Genomic DNA, 19,843 nt, shown 5'->3' with positions numbered 1-19,843 from the left:
GAGCTCCGCAGGAGGGGGGATCAATCACGGAGGGCTTCTACATCAACACCATAGCCTCTCTGATGATGTGTGAGTAGTTTACCTCAGACCTTCGGTTCCATAGTTATTAGCTAGATGGCTTCTTCTCTCTCTTTGGATCTTAATGCAAAGTTCTCCTCGATCTTCTTGGAGATCTATTCGATGTAATTCTTTTTGCGGTGTGTTTGTTGAGATCTGATGAATTGTGGGTTTATGTTCAAGTTTATCTATGAACAATATTTGATTCTTCTCTGAATTCTTTTATGCATGATTTAATATTTTTGCAAGTCTCTTCGAATTATCAGTTTGGTTTGGCCTACTAGATTGATCTTTCTTGCAATGGGAGAAGTGCTTAGCATTGGGTTCAATCTTGCGGTGTCCTTACCCAGTGACAGCAGGGGTAGCAAGGCACGTATTTTATTGGTTCCATCGAGGATAAAAAGATGGGGTTTATATCATATTGCTTGAGTTTATCCATCTACATCATGTCATCTTGCTTAATGCGTTACTCTGTTCTTATGAACTTAATACTCTAGATGCATGCTGGATAGCGGTCAATGTGTGGAGTAATAGTAGTAGATGCAGAATTGTTTCGGTCTACTTGTCGCAGACGTGATTCCTATATACATGATCATGCCTAGATATTCTCATAATTATGCATTTTTCTATCAATTGCTTGACAGTAATTTGTTCACCCACCGCATAGTTATACATGAGCACTTTTCTATCAATTGCTCGGGTGGGTGAACAAATTACTGTCGAGCAATTGATAGAAAAGCCCATAGTTATGAGAATATCTAGGCATGATCATGTATATAGGCATCACGTCCGCGACTAGTAGACCGAAACGATTCTGCATCTACTACTATTACTCCACACATCGACCGCTACCAACATGCATCTAGAGTATTAAGTTCATAAGAACAGAGTAACGCATTAGGGAAGATGACATGATGTAGAGGGATAAACTCAAGAAATATGATATAAACCCCATCTTTTTATCCTCGATGGCAACAATACAATATGTGCCTTGCTTCCCCTGCTGTCACTAGGAAAGGACACCGCAAGGTTGAACCCAAAGCTAAGCACTTCTCCCATTGCAAGAAAGATCAATCTAGTAGGCCAAACCAAACTGATAATTCGAAGAGACTTGCAAAGATATTAAATCATGCATAAAAGAATTCAGAGAAGAATCAAATATTGTTCATAGATAATCTTGATCGTAGACCCACAATTCATCGGATCTCGACAAACACACCACAAAAAGAATTACATTGAATAGATCTCCAAGAGAATTGAGGAGAACTTTGTATTGAGATCCAAAGAGAGATAAGAAGCCCTCTAGCTTATAACTATGGACCCGGAGGTCTATTGTAAACTACTCACACATCATCGGAGAGGCTATGGTGTTGATGTACAAGCCCTCCGTGAACGATTCCCCCTCCGGTGGAGCACTGGAAAAGGCCTGAAGATGGGATCTCACAGATACAGAAGGTTGCGGCAATGGAAATAGGGTTTCGTGATGCTCTCGGATGTTTTCGGGGTATTTGAGTATATATATAGGCGAAAGAAGTAGGTCGGTGGATCCACGAGGATGGGGGGCGCACCTACCCCCCTGGGTGCGCCCTCCTACCTCGTGGCCACCTCGTTGCTTCCTTGACGTCCACTCCAAGTCTCCTGGATTGTGTTTGTTCCGAAAATAACTCTCCCGAAGGTTTATTCCGTTTGGTATTCCTTTTCTATGAAACACTGAAATAGGCAAAAAAACAGCATTTTGCACTGGGCCATTGGTTAGTAGGTTAGTCCCAAAAATAATATAAAAGTGCATAACAAAGCCCATTAAACATCCAAAACAGATAATATAATAGCATGGAACAATCAAAAATTATAGATACATTGGATACGTATCAAGCATCCCCAAGCTTAATTCATGCTCGTCCTCGAGTAGGTAAATGATAAAAACAGAATTTTTGATGTGGAATGCTACCTAGCATAATTCTCAATGTAATTTTCTTTATTGTGGCCTGAATGTTCAGATCCGAAAGATTCAACACAAAAGTTTAATATTGACATAAAAATAATAATACTTCAAGCATACTAACAAAGCAATCATGTCTTCTCAAAATAACATGGCCAAAGAAAGTTATCCCTACAAAATCATATAGTCTGGCTATGCTCTATCTTCATCACACAAAGTATTTAATCATGCACAACCCCGATGACAAGCCAAGCAATTGTTTCATACTTTTGATGTTCTCAAACTTTTTCAATCTTCACGCAATATATGATTGTGAGCCATGGACATAGCACTATATGTGGAATAGAATGGTGGTTCTGGAGAAGGCAAAAAAGGAGAAGATAATCTCACATCAACTAGGCGTATCAACGGGCTATGGAGATGCCCACCAATAGATATCAATGTGAGTGAGTAGGGATTGCCATGCAACGGATGCACGAGAGCTATAAGTGATTGAAAGCTCAACAAAAGAAACTAAGTGGGTGTGCATCCAACTCGCTTGCTCACGAAGACCTAGGGCATTTTGAGGAAGCCCATCATTGGAATATACAAGCCAAGTTCTATAATGTAGAATTCCCACTAGCATATGAAAGTGACATCATAGGAGACTCTTTATCATGAAGATCATAGTGCTACTTTGAAGCACAAGTGTGGTAAAAGGATAGTAACATTGTCCCTTCTCTCTTTTTCTCTCATTTCTCTTTTTTCTTTTTTTATTTGGGTCTTTTCCGTTTTTTTATGGCCTCTTTTTTTTCTTTCTCTCTTTTTTTCTTTTCGTCCGGAGTCTCATCCCGACTTGTGGGGGAATCATAGTCTCCATCATCCTTTCCTCACTTGGGACAATGCTCTAATAATGATGATCATCACACTTTTATTTACTTACAACTCAAAAATTACAACTCGATACTAGAACAAAATATGACTCTATGTGAATGCCTCCGGTGGTGTACCGGAATGTGCAATGAATCAAGAGTGACATGTATGAAAGAATTATAAAGGTGGCTTTGCCACAAATACGATGTCAACTACATGATCATGCAAAGCAATATGACAATGATGTAACGTGTCATAACTCATAACAAACGGAACGGTGGTAAGTTGCATGGCAATATATCTCGGAATGGCTATGGAAATGCCATAATAGGTACATATGGTGGCTGTTTTGAGGAAGGTATATGGTGGGTGTATGACACCTGCGAAAGGTGCGCGGTATTAGAGAGGCTAGCAATGGTTGAAGGGTGAGAGTGCGTATAATCCATGGACTCAACATTAGTCATAAAGAATTCACATACTTATTGCAAAAATCTATTAGTTATCAAAACGAAGTCTACGCGCATGCTCCTAGGGGGATAGATTGGTAGGAAAAGACCATCGCTCGTCCCCGACCGCCACTCATAAGGAAGACAATCAATAAATAAATCATGCTCCGACTTCATCACATAACGGTTCACCATACGTGCATGCTACATGAATCACAAACTTTAGAACAAGTATTTCTCAAATTCACAACTACTCAACTAGCATGACTCTAATATCATCATCTTCATATCTCAAAACAATCATAAAGAATCAAACTTCTCATAGCATTCGATGCACTTTATATGATAGTTTTTATTATACCCATCTTGGATGTTCATCACATTAGGACTCATTTTATAGCCAAAGAAAATTACCATGCTGTTCAATAAGACTCTCAAAATAATATAAGTGAAGCATGAGAGATCAATAATTTCTATAAAATAAAACCACCACTGTGCTCTTAAAAAGATATAAGTGAAGCACTAGAGCAAAATTATCTAGCTCAAAAGATATAAGTGAAGCACATAGAGTATTCTAATAAATTCCGATTCATGTGTGTCTCTCCAAAAGGTGAGTACAACAAGGATGATTGTGGTAAACTAAAAAGCAAAGACTCAAATCATACAAGATGCACCAAGCAAAACACATATCATGTGGTGAATAAAAATATAGCCTCAAGTAAAGTTACTGATGGACGAAGACGAAAGAGGGGATGCCTTCCGGGGCATCACCAAGCTTAGGCTCTTGCCACTCCTTATTCCAAAATCCATCAAATCTTTACCCAAAACTTGAAAACTTCACAACACAAAACTCAACAGAAAATCTCATGAGCTCCGTTAGTATAAGAAAACAAACCACCACTTCAAGGTACTGTAATGAACTCATACTTTATTTATATTGGTGTTAAACCTACTGTATTCCAACTTATCTATGGTTCATACCCCCCGATACAAGCCATAGATTCATCAAAATAAGCAAACAACACACGAAAAACAGAATCTGTCAAAAACAGAACAGTCTGTAGTAATCTGTAGGTTTCGTATACTTCTGTAACTCCAAAAATTCTTAAATAAATTGGCGGATGTGAGGGATTTGTTTATTAATAATCTTCAAAAAGAATCAACCTAATCGCTCTCTCCAGTAAAAAATGGCAGCTAATCTCGTGAGAGCTAAAGTTTCTGTTTTTTACAGCAGGATCGAAAAGACTTCCCCCAAGTCTTCCCAAAGGTTCTACTTGGCAGTTGGCACAAACACTAATTAAAAACATAAAACCACATCTAAACAGAAGCTAGATGAATTAATTATTACTAAACAGGAACAAGAATCAAGAAACAAAAAAAATTGGGTTGCCTCCCAACAAGCGCTATTGTTTAAAGCCCCTATCTAGATGAAGAGATTTCAATGATGCTCACATGAAAGACAAGAATTGAAGCACAAAGAGACCATCATAAAACATGTGATAAACACATCTAGGTCTAACATACTTCCTATGCTTAGGCATATTATAGGCAAGCAAAAACTAGCATATGCAAGGAAGCGGAAAGAAACAATAGCAATCTCAATGTAACGAGAGGTAATTTAGTAACATGAAAATTTCTACAACCATATTTTCCTCTCTCGTAATAATTACATGTAGGATCATAAGCAAATCAACAATATAGCTATCACAAAACATATTCTTAACAAGATCCACATGTATGCAAAGTAGACACTCTTCCAAAATAGTGGGATTAACATTAACTAAAGTCATGACCTCTCTAATCCCACTTTTATCAAAAACTTCATAAGATTGAACATTCTCCAAATATGTGGGATCTAAAGTTGACACTCTTTCAAACACACTTTCAATATTATTGCAAACATTATCATCAACCTCATATTCATCATGGGGCTTAAATAAATTTTCAAGATCATAAGAAGAATCACCCCAATCATGATCATTGCAACAAGTAGATGACATAGCAAAACTAGCATCCCAAAGCTTAGGGTTTTGCATATTATTAGCACAATTTACATCAATAGAATTTATAATAAAATCATTGCAATCATGCTTTTTATTCAAAGATCTATCATGAATCGCTTCATAAAGTAATTCATCACACTTTTCAGATTCACGAATTTCAAGCAAAACCTCATAAAGATAATCTAATGCACTCAACTCATTAGCAATAGGTTAATCATAATTGGATCTCTTAAAGAGATTAGCATGTGGATGAGGATCCATAAACTTTTATCCAGCGAAGATGCAAGCACAAACAAGGTACATGGTAACACAAGATCGAACGGAAGAAAGGCGAAAGAAAAGGGCAAATGTGAAGTGGGGAGAGGAAACGAGAGGCAAATGGCAAATAATGTAATGCGAGGGAGAAGAGTTTGTGATGGGTACTTGGTATGTCTTGACTTGTGCGTAGATCTCCCCGACAATGGTGCCAGAAATACTTCTTGCTGCCTCTTGAGCATGCGTTGGTTTTCCCTTGCAGAGGAAAGGGTGATGCAGCAAAGTAGCATAAGTATTTCCCTCAGTTTTTGAGAACCAAGGTATCAATCCACTAGGAGACTACACGCAAGTCCCTCGTACCTGCACAAACAAATAAGAACCTTGCAACCAACGCGATAAAGGGGTTGTCAATCCCTTCACGACCACTTGCAAAAGTGAGATCTGATAAAGATAATAAGATAAATATTTTTGGTATTTTTGTTGTATAGATTGGAAAATAAAGATTGAAAAATAAAAGGAAGCAGAAATAGAAAGTAGATAGGAAAATAATATGATGGAAGATAGACCTGGGGGCAATAGGTTTCACTAGTGGCTTCTCTCAAGATAGCAAATTCTACGGTGGGTGAACAAATTACTGTCGAGCAATTGTTAGAAAAGTGCATAGTTATGAGAATATCTAGGCATGATCATGTATATAGGCATCGCATCTGCGACAGGTAGACCGAAACGATTCTGCATATACTACTATTACTCCACACATCGGCCGCTATCCAACATGCATCTAGAGTATTAAATTCATAAGAACAAAGTAACGCCTTAGGTAAGATGACATGATGTAGAGGGATAAACTCAAGCAATATGATATAAACCCAACTTTTTATCCTCGTTGGCAACAATAAAATACGTGCCTTGTTGTCCCTGCTGTCACTGGGAAAGGACACCGCAAGATTGAACCCAAAGCTAAGCATTTCTCCCATTGCATGAAAGATCAATCTAGTAGGCCAAACCAAACTGATAATTCGAAGAGACTTGCAAAGATATTGAATCATGCATAAAAGAAATCAGAGAAGAATCAAATATTGTTCATAGATAATCTTGATCATAAACCCACAATTCATCGGATCTCGACAAACACACTGCAAAAAGAATTACATCGAATAGATCTCCAAGAGAATCGAGGAGAACTTTGTATTGAGATCCAAAGAGAGAGAAGAAGCCATCTAGCTAATAACTATGGACCCGAAGGTATGTGGTAAACTACTCACACATCATCGGAGAGGCCATGGTGTTGATGTAGAAGCCCTCCGTGATCGATTCCCCCTCCGCCGGAGGGCCCAAAAAGGCCCCAAGATGGGATCTCACGGGTATAGAAGGTTGCGGCGGTGGAAATAGGGTTTCGTGGTGCTCTCGGATGTTTTCGGGGTATATGAGTATATATAGGCAAAAGAAGTAGGCCGGTGGAGCCACGAGGGGCCCACGAGCATGGGGGGCGCGCCTACCCCCTGGGCGCGCCCTCCTACCTTATGGCCGCCTCGTTGTTTCCTTGACGTCCACTCCAAGTCTCCTGGATTGCGTTTGTTCCAAAAATAACTCTCCCGAAGGTTTCATTCCGTTTGGATTCCATTTGGTATTCCTTTTCTGCGAAACACTGAAATAGGCAAAAAAAACAGCAATTTGCACTAGGCCTTTGGTAATAGGTTAGTCCCAAAAATAATATAAAAGTGCATAACAAAGCCCATTAAAACATCCAAAACATATAATATAATAGCATGGAACAATAAAAAATTATAGATACGTTGAAGACGTATCACCGGGTACCTAGCCAAGGAAATCTCCTACTGGCTTTCGGCACAAGGACAGATCCTCCCCACCCCAGAGCCCCATGAGAGGGTCGTGATCATCCCCCACTTCGTCCGCGGGCTGGGATTTCCTCTCCACCCATTCACCCGCGGACTCATGTTCTACTACGGGCAGGATTTCCATGATCTAGCCCCCAACTCCTTCCTCAATATCTCGGCATTTATTGTCGTGTGCGAAGCCTTCCTCCATATCCCACCCCACTTCAGACTGTGGTTGAAGATCTTCAACGTGAAGCCGAAGGTGGTGGATGGCCAACATGCAGAGTGCGGACGCGCCATGGTGAGAAAGCTGCCCAATGTCACATGGCCCAAGGGCACCTTCGTGGAGACCGTCAAGGGGTGGCAACAGTAGTGGTTCTATGTCACAGAGCCTCGCGACACCACCTGGGCCGCGGCTTCCGAATTCCAGTCCGACGCCCCGGTGCGGATCACCTCCTGGCTAGAGAAGGGCCTAGAATGGTCTTCGTCGGACTAGCTGACTGCACTCCAGACGCGCATCAAGTGCATGGTGGACAAGAATGTCAAGCTTGTCACTATGATCTAGGTGATGCTCGCTTGCCGGATCCTACCGTGCCAAAGCCAGACTTGCCACTTGTGGGAGTTCGATCCGGCCAAGCACCAGACCCTGCAACAGTTCTTTGACTCTACCCATGAAGACATCTGGAAGGTGCTCTTCAAGGCCAAGGAGATGTGGCCGGCGACGACCGAGGACCACGGGCACGATATGGCCCATCCCACTAGTGCTGTAAGTTTTCCATATTTCAAGGTGTACCCTTTACTTGCAAACTCAAGGAAGATGTCTAAACTTCCCTATTTGTTTTCAGGGATGGACAAAGAAGGCGGAGTGGATTCAGTGTCCGGCTCCGCTGCCTGAAGAACCAGGTATCCCGCTTCTGACGAGGATGCTCTTTCCGGCGCCCTATCAAGCACCGGAGAAGAAGGCCAAGAAGATGGCCAAGGGGACCAGGGTGGTCTCCGCCATAAGGGCACTTCGAACATAACGTTCGAAGAAGCCGACACCCACTCCCCTCCCGCCACCGACGACGAGGAAGAGGAGGAAAGTGATTCTCCCCCTGAGGGTGGAAGGAAGAAAAGGGTGGCCTCCACGCATCTGGAGGCAGAGGCGTCCAAGAAGGGGAAGGCCTCCCCCGCGGACAACCCCGCATGGGACATTGACAGCAGCTCCGAGTGCCGCCCCAGGGATAAGCCCCTGGCTGAATCATAAGTACTCAAAGACGCACACAAATATCCAGGTTCTTTACTTCATAGTTTTAACACGTTGAATCATGCACTTGCAGTCCGACTTGTTCCAACCTCGAGCGATCCTCATCTTTGGGAAACTCGCTAGACCCGAAGGTAATGGACAGCGGGTCTCTTCCGGCGGCCTCCTCTCCCAAGAATGTGGAAGACGCTGAAGTGATGTCCCGATGGACATTCCTGACTCAGGGGGAGGCACGGGAGGCCGTCACAGTGGTGCTAGAGGATAACACCTCCGCCGACGGACACATGGGGGAGCAGATCCCCATGGATACTGGCGATGGGGCCATCTCCAATTCGGCCCCTAGCCGAATACGATCCCGGAGACCTATACGGCTTCGGAATCCGGCAAGTAGCCTCCTTCGAAGGAAGGAATTGAGCCATTTCCACCGGTGACATATGTCCATCCAGAGGCACCAGATACTCTATTGGAAGCGCTCCGAAGTGCTTCCATTGTTGAGGAACACCGTGCCCTCATAGGTACGGTGGTTGAGAGGATTCAGTCCGCCAAGAGAGGACTGACCGAAGCCTGCACAAGCCTTCTAATAGGCTTTGAGGTAAGCGAAGCAATTGTATAAAAAGAATGTCATAGTATAGGCAGTAGCCCCTGAGACTCTGTTTGGTGTTCGCAAAGAAAAGCCGGACAGAGGATCAAATAATTTTCACAGGAGACTAACTAAATGTGTCTTATGTGGATAAGCAGGCGTCATTGCTGGCTACAACCACTCATGCTGCTGAGGTCTCCGGACTAAAGCAGAGTCTGGAGCGGGCTGAGGAAGAGCTCGACCATGTAAAAAAGCAGCTAGAAGACAAGCAAGGTATGCAATGAGCTTGTGTATATCCGGAAAGGATGAGTGATTTATGCTGACCATAGTGCCATGATATTTATTAGGGGCGGCGACCGAGGTGGAGGCCCTCAAGAAAGCACTGGCCAAGGTTGAGGAGAGAGCGGCAGAGGAACAAGTCATTCGTGAAAAGCATGAGGCCAGGGTTGGTGAGGTCCAGCAGGAGCTCCAGGACGCCGTGAAGAAATATGAGTCCTTGGAGCACCATGTTGCGGATCAAGATTCTGAACTCGCCAAGGCCCGCCAAAGTGCACAAGATGCTCGGGTTGAAGGCCAAGGCACCCTCCAGGAGATCCAAGAGGCCAGAAAAATCGCGGCAGGTAAGGCCTTCATTCTGCAGAGCAAATATGTGAAGAAGATGTATCTCTTACTAACCCAGATTAGGAGTTCTCCAGGAGCGTTTGCGGATTTACCGCACAGTGTTGCCGATGCTGTGGAGTTCTTCCGAGCCGAAGAGGGGAGCTCGATGAAGAAGCTATTCTGGTCGCAATACCTTGCGCCAGAAGATCCGGTGCCCTTTACTGATCAGCTAAAACAGCTGGTGGAACTGCATAGGGTGGCCGAACTAGCCATGAAGGATTTAATAATCTGGCTATGGCCTATCGAAGTCATACCCAGCAGCTACTTCGGGCTCGTGAAGCGGTTGGTCAATGCCTGCCCCCGGCTTGACGTCATCAAGCGGTCGGTCTGCATCGAAGGTGCGCGGATGACCTTCGCCCATGTCAACATACAGTGGGAAAATATGGACGCCCTCAAGCTCGCGACCGAGGGACCGCCTGCTGGCAAGGAGCATCGCATGCCGGAGCGGTATTTTGATGATGTCCTCAAGGGATCCCGCATTGTATAGGGCCAGTGCTCGAAAGACATTATCTTTGAGTGAGTATCTCCATGTTATCCCGCCCTGTATGATGAAAACAAGACTGATATGTAATATAATGCTTGCTGTTTATTTTCGAATTTTACCTCCTATGCAGCCGTTTTTACTAAATCTGAGAGTTGGCCAGTCGTCGGCTTCAGCCCCCATGTAGGTAGTATGGGGGTGTTCGGGATGGAATCTAAACACTCTTGATCCAAGAAATTGGTCCTTGAAGGAGGTGTTTAGCGCAACGAACCAGGTAATCGGACTATTTGGCTTTATCACCCTCACTTAGCCATAGGAGTTTGACAACAGAAATGCAGGCGCAGCCCATAGTGTTCGTTAGTCCGGACTAGGGTGCTGTAGACGCCTGATCGGGTGAAGGCCGATCCGTCGCATAATGCGGAAAAAATCGCAAGACATTTTAACCTCCGAAGAGCTGACCGGCTCACGCCGCATCATGACACTAAGTTTTCGGCTTTGTTACTTAGGTGCTCATCCGGATAGACCAGGACACAATCGCAGTAGTTCTCCCTTTACTACCCTAGACGATAGAGCAGAATGTAAGGTAGTAAGCACAGGATCCGGGCAAGCCAACTATTGACTGGTACGTCTCCAACGTATCTATAATTTTTGATTGCTCCATGCTATATTATCTACTATTTTGGACCATATTGGGCTTTATTTTCCACTTTTATATTATTTTTGGGAGTAACCTATTAACCGGAGGGCCAACCAAGAATTGCTGTTTTTGCCTATTTCAGTGTTTCGGAGAAACATAGTATCAAACGGAGTCCAAACGGAATGAAGCCTTCGGGGACGTGATTTTCTCATCAGATAAGACCCGAGAGACTTGGACCCTCCGTCAAGAAAGCCACGAGGCTGTCACGAGTGTGGAGGGCGCCCCCCCTAGGGCGCGCCCCTGCCTCGTGGGCCCCTCGAAGCTCCACTGATACCTACGTACCACCAAACGATCGGGGACGGAGCCAAAAACCTAATTCCACCGCCGCAACTTTCTGTATCCACGAGATCCCATCTTGGGGCCTGTTTCAGAGCTCCGTCGGAAGAGGAATCGATCACGGAGGGCTTCTACATCATCATCCAAGCCCCTTCGATGAAGTGTGAGTAGTTTACTTCAGACCTACGGGTCCATAGTTAGTAGCTAGATGGCTTCTTCTCTCTTTTTGGATCTCAATACAATGTTCTCCCCCTCTCTCGTGGAGATCTATTCGATGTAATCTTCTTTTTGTGGTGTGTTTGTCGAGACCGATGAATTGTGAGTTTATGATCAAGTCTATATATGAATAATATTTGAATCTTCTCTGAATTATTTTATGTATGATTGGTTATCTTTGCAAGTCTCTTCGAATTATCAGTTTGGTTTGGCCTACTAGATTGGTTGTTCTTGCCATGGGAGAAGTGCTTAGCTTTGGGTTCAATCTTGCGGTGTCCTTTCCCAGTGACAGAAGGGGCAGCAAGGCACGTATTGTATTGTTGCCAACGAGGATAACAAGATGGGGGTTTTATCATATTGCATGAAACTATCCATATACATCATGTCATCTTGCTTAAGGCATTACTCTGTTTTTAACTTAATACTCTAGATGCATGCTGGATAGCGGTTGATGAGTGGAGTAATAGTAGTAGATGCAGGCAGGAGTCGGTCTACTTGTCTCGGACGTGATGCCTATATACACGATCATACCTAGATATTCTCATAACTATGCTCAATTCTGTCAATTGCTCAACAGTAATTTGTTCACCCACCATAGAGTACTTATGCTCTTGAGAGAAGCCACTAGTGAAACCTATGGCCCCGGGATCTCTTTCTCATCATATTAATCTCCATCACTTTATTATTGATTTGCTTTTACTTTTCCTTTTACTTTTCACTTTGCATCTCTATACCAAAAATACCAAAAATATTATTTATCATCTCTATCAGATCTCACTTTCGTATGTGACCGTGAAGGGATTGATAACCCCTAAGCGCGTTGGTTGCGTTGAGCTATTGTTTTTGTGTAGGTACAAGGGACTCGCGCGTAGCCTCCAACTGGATTGATACATTGGTTCTCAAAAATTGAGGGAAATACTTACGCTACTTTGCTGCATCATCCTCTCCTCTTCGGGGAAATACAATGCAGTGCTCAAGAGGTAGCAAGAAGAATTTCTGGCGCCGTTGCCGGGGAGTCTGCGCAAAAGTCAACATACCAAGTACCCATCACAATCCCTATCTCCCGCATTACATTATTTACCATTTTCTTCTCGTTTTCCTCTCCCCCACTTCACCCTTGCCGTTTTTTCGCCCTCTCTCTCTATCCTCCCTCTCTTTCTCTATTTTCCTCTTTTTGTCCGTTTGCTTTTTGTTTGCTCGTGTGTTGGATTGCTTGTTTGTCGCGATGGCTCAAGATAATAATAAATTGTGTGACTTCACCAATACCAACAATAATGATTTCCTTAGCACTCCGATTGCTCCTCTTACCGATGCTGAATCTTGTGAAATTAATGCTGCTTTGCTGAATCTTGTCATGAAAGATCCATTTCCGGCCTTCCTAGTGAAGATGCCGCTACTCATCTTAATAGCTTCGTTGATTTGTGTGACATGCAAAAGAAGAAAGATGTCGATAATGATATTGTTAAATTGAAGCTATTTCCTTTTTCGCTTAGAGATTGTGCTAAAGCTTGGTTTTGATCTTTGCCTAAAAATAGTATTGATTCATGGAACAAGTGCAAAGATGCTTTTATCTCTAAGTATTTTCCTCCCGCTAAGATCATCTCTCTTAAAAATGATATTATGAATTTTAAGCAACTTGATCATGAACATGTTGCACAAGCTTGGGAGAGAATGAAATTAATGATACGTAATTTCCCTACTCATGGGTTGAATTTGTGGATGATTATACAAATTTTTTATGCCGGATTGAATTTTGCTTCTAGAAATCTTTTAGATTCGGCCGCGGCAGGCACTTTTATGGAAATCACTTTAGGAGATGCTACTAAACTCCTAGATAATATTATGGTTAATTATTCTCAATGGCACACTGAAAGATCCACTAATAAAAAAGTGCATGCCATAGAAGAAATTAATGTTTTGAGTGGAAAGATGGATGAACTTATGAAATTATTTGCTACTAAGAGTGTTTCTTCTGATCCTAATGATATGTCTTTGTCTACTTTGATTGAGAATAATAATGAATCTATGGATGTGAATTTTGTTGGTAGGAATAATTTTGGTAACAACGCGTATAGAGGGAATTTTAATCCTAGGCCTTATCCTAGTAATCCTTCTAATAATTTTGGAAATTCCTACAAGAACTCTTATGGAAATTTTAATAAGATGCCCTGTGAATTTGAGAGTAGTGTTAAAGAGTTTATGAATTCACAAAAGAACTTTAATACTTTGCTTGAAGAGAAATTGCTTAAAGTTGATGATTTGGCTAGGAACGTTGATATAATTTCTATTGAGGTTGATTCTTTAAAGCTTAGATCTATTCCTCCTAAGCATGATATCAATGAGTCTCTCAAAGCCATGAGAATTTCGATTGATGAGTGTAAGGAAAGAACCGTCAGGACGTGTGCTATGAAAGATGCCTTTATTAAAGTTGTTCTTCCAATTCCTATGAAAATCAAGATGAAGATCTAAAAGTTATTGATGTGTCTCCTATTAAATCTTTGTTTTGCAATATAAATCTTGATAAAACTAAATATGATCCACCCTTACCTAGAAGGCGTTCTAAGAATTCAGAGTATTTAGATCTTGATGATGAAATTGATAAAAGTGGGATTAAAAGAAATAAAACCTTAGATGTTGCTAAACCCACTATAATGGATTTCAAGGAATTTAATTATGAAAATTGCTCTTTAATTGATTGTATTTCCTTGTTGCAATCTGTGCTAAATTCTCCTCATGCTTATAATCAAAATAAAGCCTTTACCGAACATATCGTTGATGCCTTGATGCAAACTTATGAAGAAAACTTGAGTTGAAAGTTTCTATCCCTAGAAAACTTTATGATGAGTGGAACATATAATTAAAATTAAAATTAAAGATTATGAGTTTTATGCTTTGTGTGATTTGGGTGCTAGTGTCTCTACTATTCCCAAAACTTTGTGTGATTTGCTAGATTTCCGTGATTTTGATGATTGCTCTCTAAACTTGCATCTTGCGGATTCCACTATTAAGAAACCTATGGGAAGAATTAATGATGTTCTTATTATTTCAAATAGGAATTATGTGCCCATAGATTTTATCGTTCTTGATATAGATTGTAATCCTTCTTGCCCAATTATTCTCGGTAGACCTTTCCTTAGAACGATTGGTGCAATTATTGATATGAAGGAAGGGAATATTAGATTTCAATTTCCATTAAACAAGGGCATGGAACACTTCCATAGAATTAAAATAAAATTTCTATATGAATCTATCATGGGATCCACTTATGGATTACCTACCAAAGATGGCAATACCTAGATCTATTCTTGCTTGTTACGCCTAGCTAGGGGCGTTAAACGATAGCGCTTGTTGGGAGGCAACCCAATTTTATTTTTATTCCTTGCTTTTTGTTACTGTTTAGAAATAAATAATTTATCTAGCCTCTGTTTTGTTTTGTGTTTTTTGTGTTTAATTAGTGTTTGTGCCAAGTAGAACCGTTGGGAAGACTTGGGGAAAGTCTTGTTGAACTTGCTGTAAAAAACAGAAACTTTAGCGCTCACGAGAACTGCTGTAATTTTTATTTGGAAAGTTATATTTAGTTAATTATTTTTGCATATGATTAATAGATAAATTCCTCACGTCCAGAAATTTATTTTAGAATTTTTGGGGTTCCAGATCTTGCGCTAGCTATAGATTACTACAGACTGTTCTGTTTTTGACAGATTCTGTTTTTCGTGTGTTGTTTGCTTATTTTGATGAATCTATGGCTAGTAAAATAGTTTATAAACCATATAGAAGTTGGAATACAGTAGGTTTAACACCAATATAAATAAAGAATGAGTTCATTACAGTACCTTGAAGTGGTCTTTAGTTTTCTTTCGCTAACGGAGCTCACGAGATCTTCTACTTTAAGTTCTGTGTTGTGAAGTTTTCAAGTTTTGGGTAAATATTTGATGGATTATGGAACAAGGAGTGGAAAGAACCTAAGCTTGGGTATTCCCATGGAACCCCCAAGATAATCTAAGGACACCTAAAAGCCAAAGCTTGGGGATGACCCGGAAGGCATCCCCTCTTTCGCTTACTTCTATCGGTAACTTTACTTGGAGCTATATTTTTATTCACCACATGATATGTGTTTTGCTTGGAGGGTATTTTATGATTTGAGTATTTACTTGTTAGTCTACCACAACCATCCTTGCTGTACACACCTTTTGAGAGAGCCATACATGATTTGGAATTTGATAGAATACTCTATGTGCTTCACTTATATCTTTTGAGTTTCATAGTTTTGCTCTAGTGCTTCACTTATATCTTTTAGAGCACAGCGGTGGATTCGTTTTATAGAAACTATTTATCCCTCATGCTTCACTTAGATTATTTTGAGAGTCTTAATAGCATGGTAATTTGCTTAAAATCCTAATATGCTTGGTATGCAAGATTAATAATAAAACTTTCTTATGAGTGTGTTGAATACTAAGAAAAGTTTGATGCTTGATGATTGTTTTGAGGTATGGAGGTAATAATATCAAAGTCATGCTAGTTGAGTAGTTGTGAAATTGAGAAATACTTGTGTTGAAGTTTGCAAGTCCCGTAGCATGCACGTATGGTAAACGTCATGCAACAAATTTGAAACATGAGGTGTTATTTGATTGTCTTCCTTATGAGTGGCGGTCGGGGACGAGCGATGGTCTTTTCCTACCAATCTATCCCCCTAGGAGCATGCGCATAGTACCGAGGTTTTTGATGACTTGTAGATTTTTGCAATAAGTATGTGAGTTCTTTATGACTAATGTTGAGTCCATGGATTATACGCACTCTCACCCTTCCATCCTTGCTAGCCTCATCGGTACCGTGCATTGCCCTTTCTCACATTGCGAGTTGGCGTAAACTTCGCTGGCGCATCCAAACCCCGTGATATGATACGCTCTTTCACACATAAACCTCCTTATATCTTCCTCAAAACAGCCACCATACCTACCTATTATGGCATTTCCATAGCCATTCCGAGATATATTGCCATGCAACTTTCCATCATTCTGTTCATCATGACACATTCATCATTGTCATATTGCTTAGCATGATCATGTAGTTGACATAGTATTTGTGGCAAAGCCACCATTCATAATTCTTTCATACATGTCACTCTTGATTCATTGCATATCCCGGTACACCGCCGGAGTCATTCATATAGAGTCATATTTGTTCTAGTATCGAGTTGTAATAATTGAGTTGTAAATAAATAGAAGTGTGATGATCATCATTATTAGAGCATTGTCCCAAGTGAGGAATAAAAAAGAGAAAGTCCATAAAAAAGAGAAGGCCCCCCAAAAAAGAGAAAGGCCATAAAAAAGAGAAGGCCCAAAAAATGAGAGAAAAAGAGAGAAGGGACAATGTTACTATCCTTTTACCACACTTGGGCTTCAAAGTAGCACCATGATCTTCATAGTAGAGAGTCTCTCATGTTATCACTTTCATATACTAGTGGGAATTTTTCATTATAGAACTTGGCTTGTATATTCCAACAATGGGCCTCCTCAAGTGCCCTAGGTCTTCGTGAGAAAGCAAGTTGGATGCACACCCACTAGTTTCTTTTGTTGACTTTCATACATTTATAGCTCTAGTGCATCCGTTGCATGGCAATCCCTACTCCTTGCATTAACATCAATCGGTGGGCATCTCCATAGCCCATTGATTAGCCTCATTGACGTGAGACTTTCTCCCTTTTTGTCTTCTCCACATAACCCCCTTCATTATATTCTATTCCACCCATAGTGCTATGTCCATGGCTCGCGCTCATATATTGTGTGAAAGTTTATAGGTTTGAGATTACTAAAGTATGAAACAATTGCTTGGCTTGTCATCAGGGTTGTGCATGATGAGAGCATTCTTGTGTGACGAAAATGAAACATGACTAAACTATATGATTTTGTAGGGATGAACGTTCTTTGGCCATGTTATTTTGAGAAGACATAATTGCTTAGTTAGTATGCTTGAAGAATTATCATTTTTATGTCAATATGAACTTTTGTCTTGAATCTTTAGGATCTGAATATTCATACCTCAATTAAGAAGAATTACATTAAGATTATGCCAAGTAGCACTCCGCATCAAAAATTCTCTTTTTACCAATTACCTACTCGAGGACGAGCATGAATTAAGCTTGGGGATGCTTGATACGTCTCCAACGTATCTATAATTTTTGATTGCTCCATGCTATATTATCTACTGTTTTGGACCACATTGGGCTTTATTTTCCACTTTTGTATTATTTTTGGGACTAAACTATTAACCGGAGGCCCAGCCCAGAATTGCTGTTTTTTTGCCTATTTCAGTGTTTCGGAGAAATAGAATATCAAACGGAGTCCAAACAGAATGAAACCTTCGGGAACGTGATTTTCTCATCAGATAAGACCCAGGAGACTTGGACCCTCCGTCAAGAAAGCCACGAGGTGGTCACGAGGGTAGAGGGCGCCCCCCCCCTGCCCTAGGGCATGCCCCCATGCCTCATGGGCCCCACGAAGCTCCACCGGCGTACTCCTTCCTCCAATATATACCTACGTACCACCAAATGATCGGGGACGGAGCCAAAAACCTAATTCCATCGCTTCAACTTTCTGTATCCACGGGATCCCATCTTGGGGCCTGTTCCGGAGCTCCGCCGGAAGGGGAATCGATCACGGAGGGCTTCTACATTGTCATCCAAGCCCCTTCGATGAAGTGTGAGTAGTTTACTTCAGACCTACGGGTCCATAGTTAGTAGCTAGATGGCTTCTTCTCTCTGTTTGGATCTCAATACAATGTTCTCCCCCTCTCTCGTGGAGATCTATTCGATGTAATCTTCTTTTTGCGGTGTGTTTGTTGAGACCGATGAATTGTGGGTTTATGATCAAGTCTATCTATGAATAATATTTGAATCTTCTCTGAATTCTTTTATGTATGATTGGTTATCTTTGCAAGTCTCTTCGAATTATCAGTTTGGTTTAGCCCACTAGATTGGTTGTTCTTGCCATGGGAGAAGTGCTTAGCTTTGGGTTCAATCTTGTAGTGTCCTTTCCCATTGACAGAAGGGGCAGCAAGGCACGTATTGTATTGTTGCCATCGAGGATAACAAGATGGGGTTTTTATCATATTGCATGAAACTATCCCTCTACATCATGTCATCTTGCTTAAGGCGTTACTCTGTTTTAACTTAATACTCTAGATGCAGGATGGACACAGGTCATATGTGTATCCCCGAGCTGTTTTATCTCTGCCTTTACGGCGAGGCAGGATGGGCTGGTGTTCGGCTTGAGTTGCCGTTTTGTCCCGGCCACATGGTGGTCGATCATCCGCATTATGTGCTGATGGTACGGGGTCAAGTGCCTCGTAATCGAATTGAGGTAGCAGTTTACGCTTCGGGTAACTTTTGGTTGGGTGCTCGAGGACGTATTCCTCTACTGCCAGGACATCAGTTCATCTATCGTTGAGTAGATCTTGATCAGCTTGAAGCTGCTGCTACTTCTTTTTCAGGCTCCTTGCAGTGGCTATTAGTCATTTCTTAAAGTGCTCCTGCTCGAGAGGTTCCTCAGGCACGATAAAGTCTTCGTCACCGAGGCTCACCTCATCCTCGGAGGGTGGAAGGTAATTACTGTACTCCGAGTCTTCATTTGCAGCTTGTTCATCAGGGCTAACTTGCCCATCCTCCTAATTGTCTTGTTCAGAATTTTGCTCGACGGGGTTTTCTTGGTCTTCGGTATCATCCGGAGTGTTGTTGTCTCTCGTGCCGGTATTGCTGTCTTTGCTGTGGCGTGATTTAGAGCGGCGGCGTCGACGCTTTTGTTGTATCTCGGGAGGTTTATCCCCTACCGGATTTTTCTCATTGTCACTGTCACCCTCCTTGGGTGTATCCACCATGTACACGTCATACGAAGAGGTGGCTGTCCAGCGTCCGCTAAACGGCGGGTTTTCGGCTTGCTCCTCTTCGGCATCATCGTCCATACCATCGATGTCTTCGGAGCCGTAATCGAGCATGTCAGTTAAGTCCTCTACTGTGGCGATGAGGTGGGCGGGACATAAAATTGCCCGCTCTCAGCCCCTAGTCCGGGCTGGGCATAGTTCGGACGTTGATCCTCTATAATCACGAGGGATCGCATCAAGTCCAGAGCCTCACTTAAAGGCGAGGTTTGTTGAGGGAGAAAAGAATCCGTGGAGTATGGCAGGAAGGGAATTCCTCAGCCGAGCTCACACGACGCTGACTCCGAGATTTTGGAGCCAGTATTCGGGAAGGGTCCGTCTTTGTGATGGTTGCTGGTTACACTGCTTCCTTCGACTCTCCCGTGCTG

The sequence above is a fragment of the Triticum dicoccoides genome, chromosome 1A (genome assembly GCF_002162155.2).
Source record: "Triticum dicoccoides isolate Atlit2015 ecotype Zavitan chromosome 1A, WEW_v2.0, whole genome shotgun sequence".
NCBI lineage: Eukaryota > Viridiplantae > Streptophyta > Magnoliopsida > Poales > Poaceae > Triticum > Triticum dicoccoides.
Note: the sequence above shows the minus strand (reverse complement) of the source record.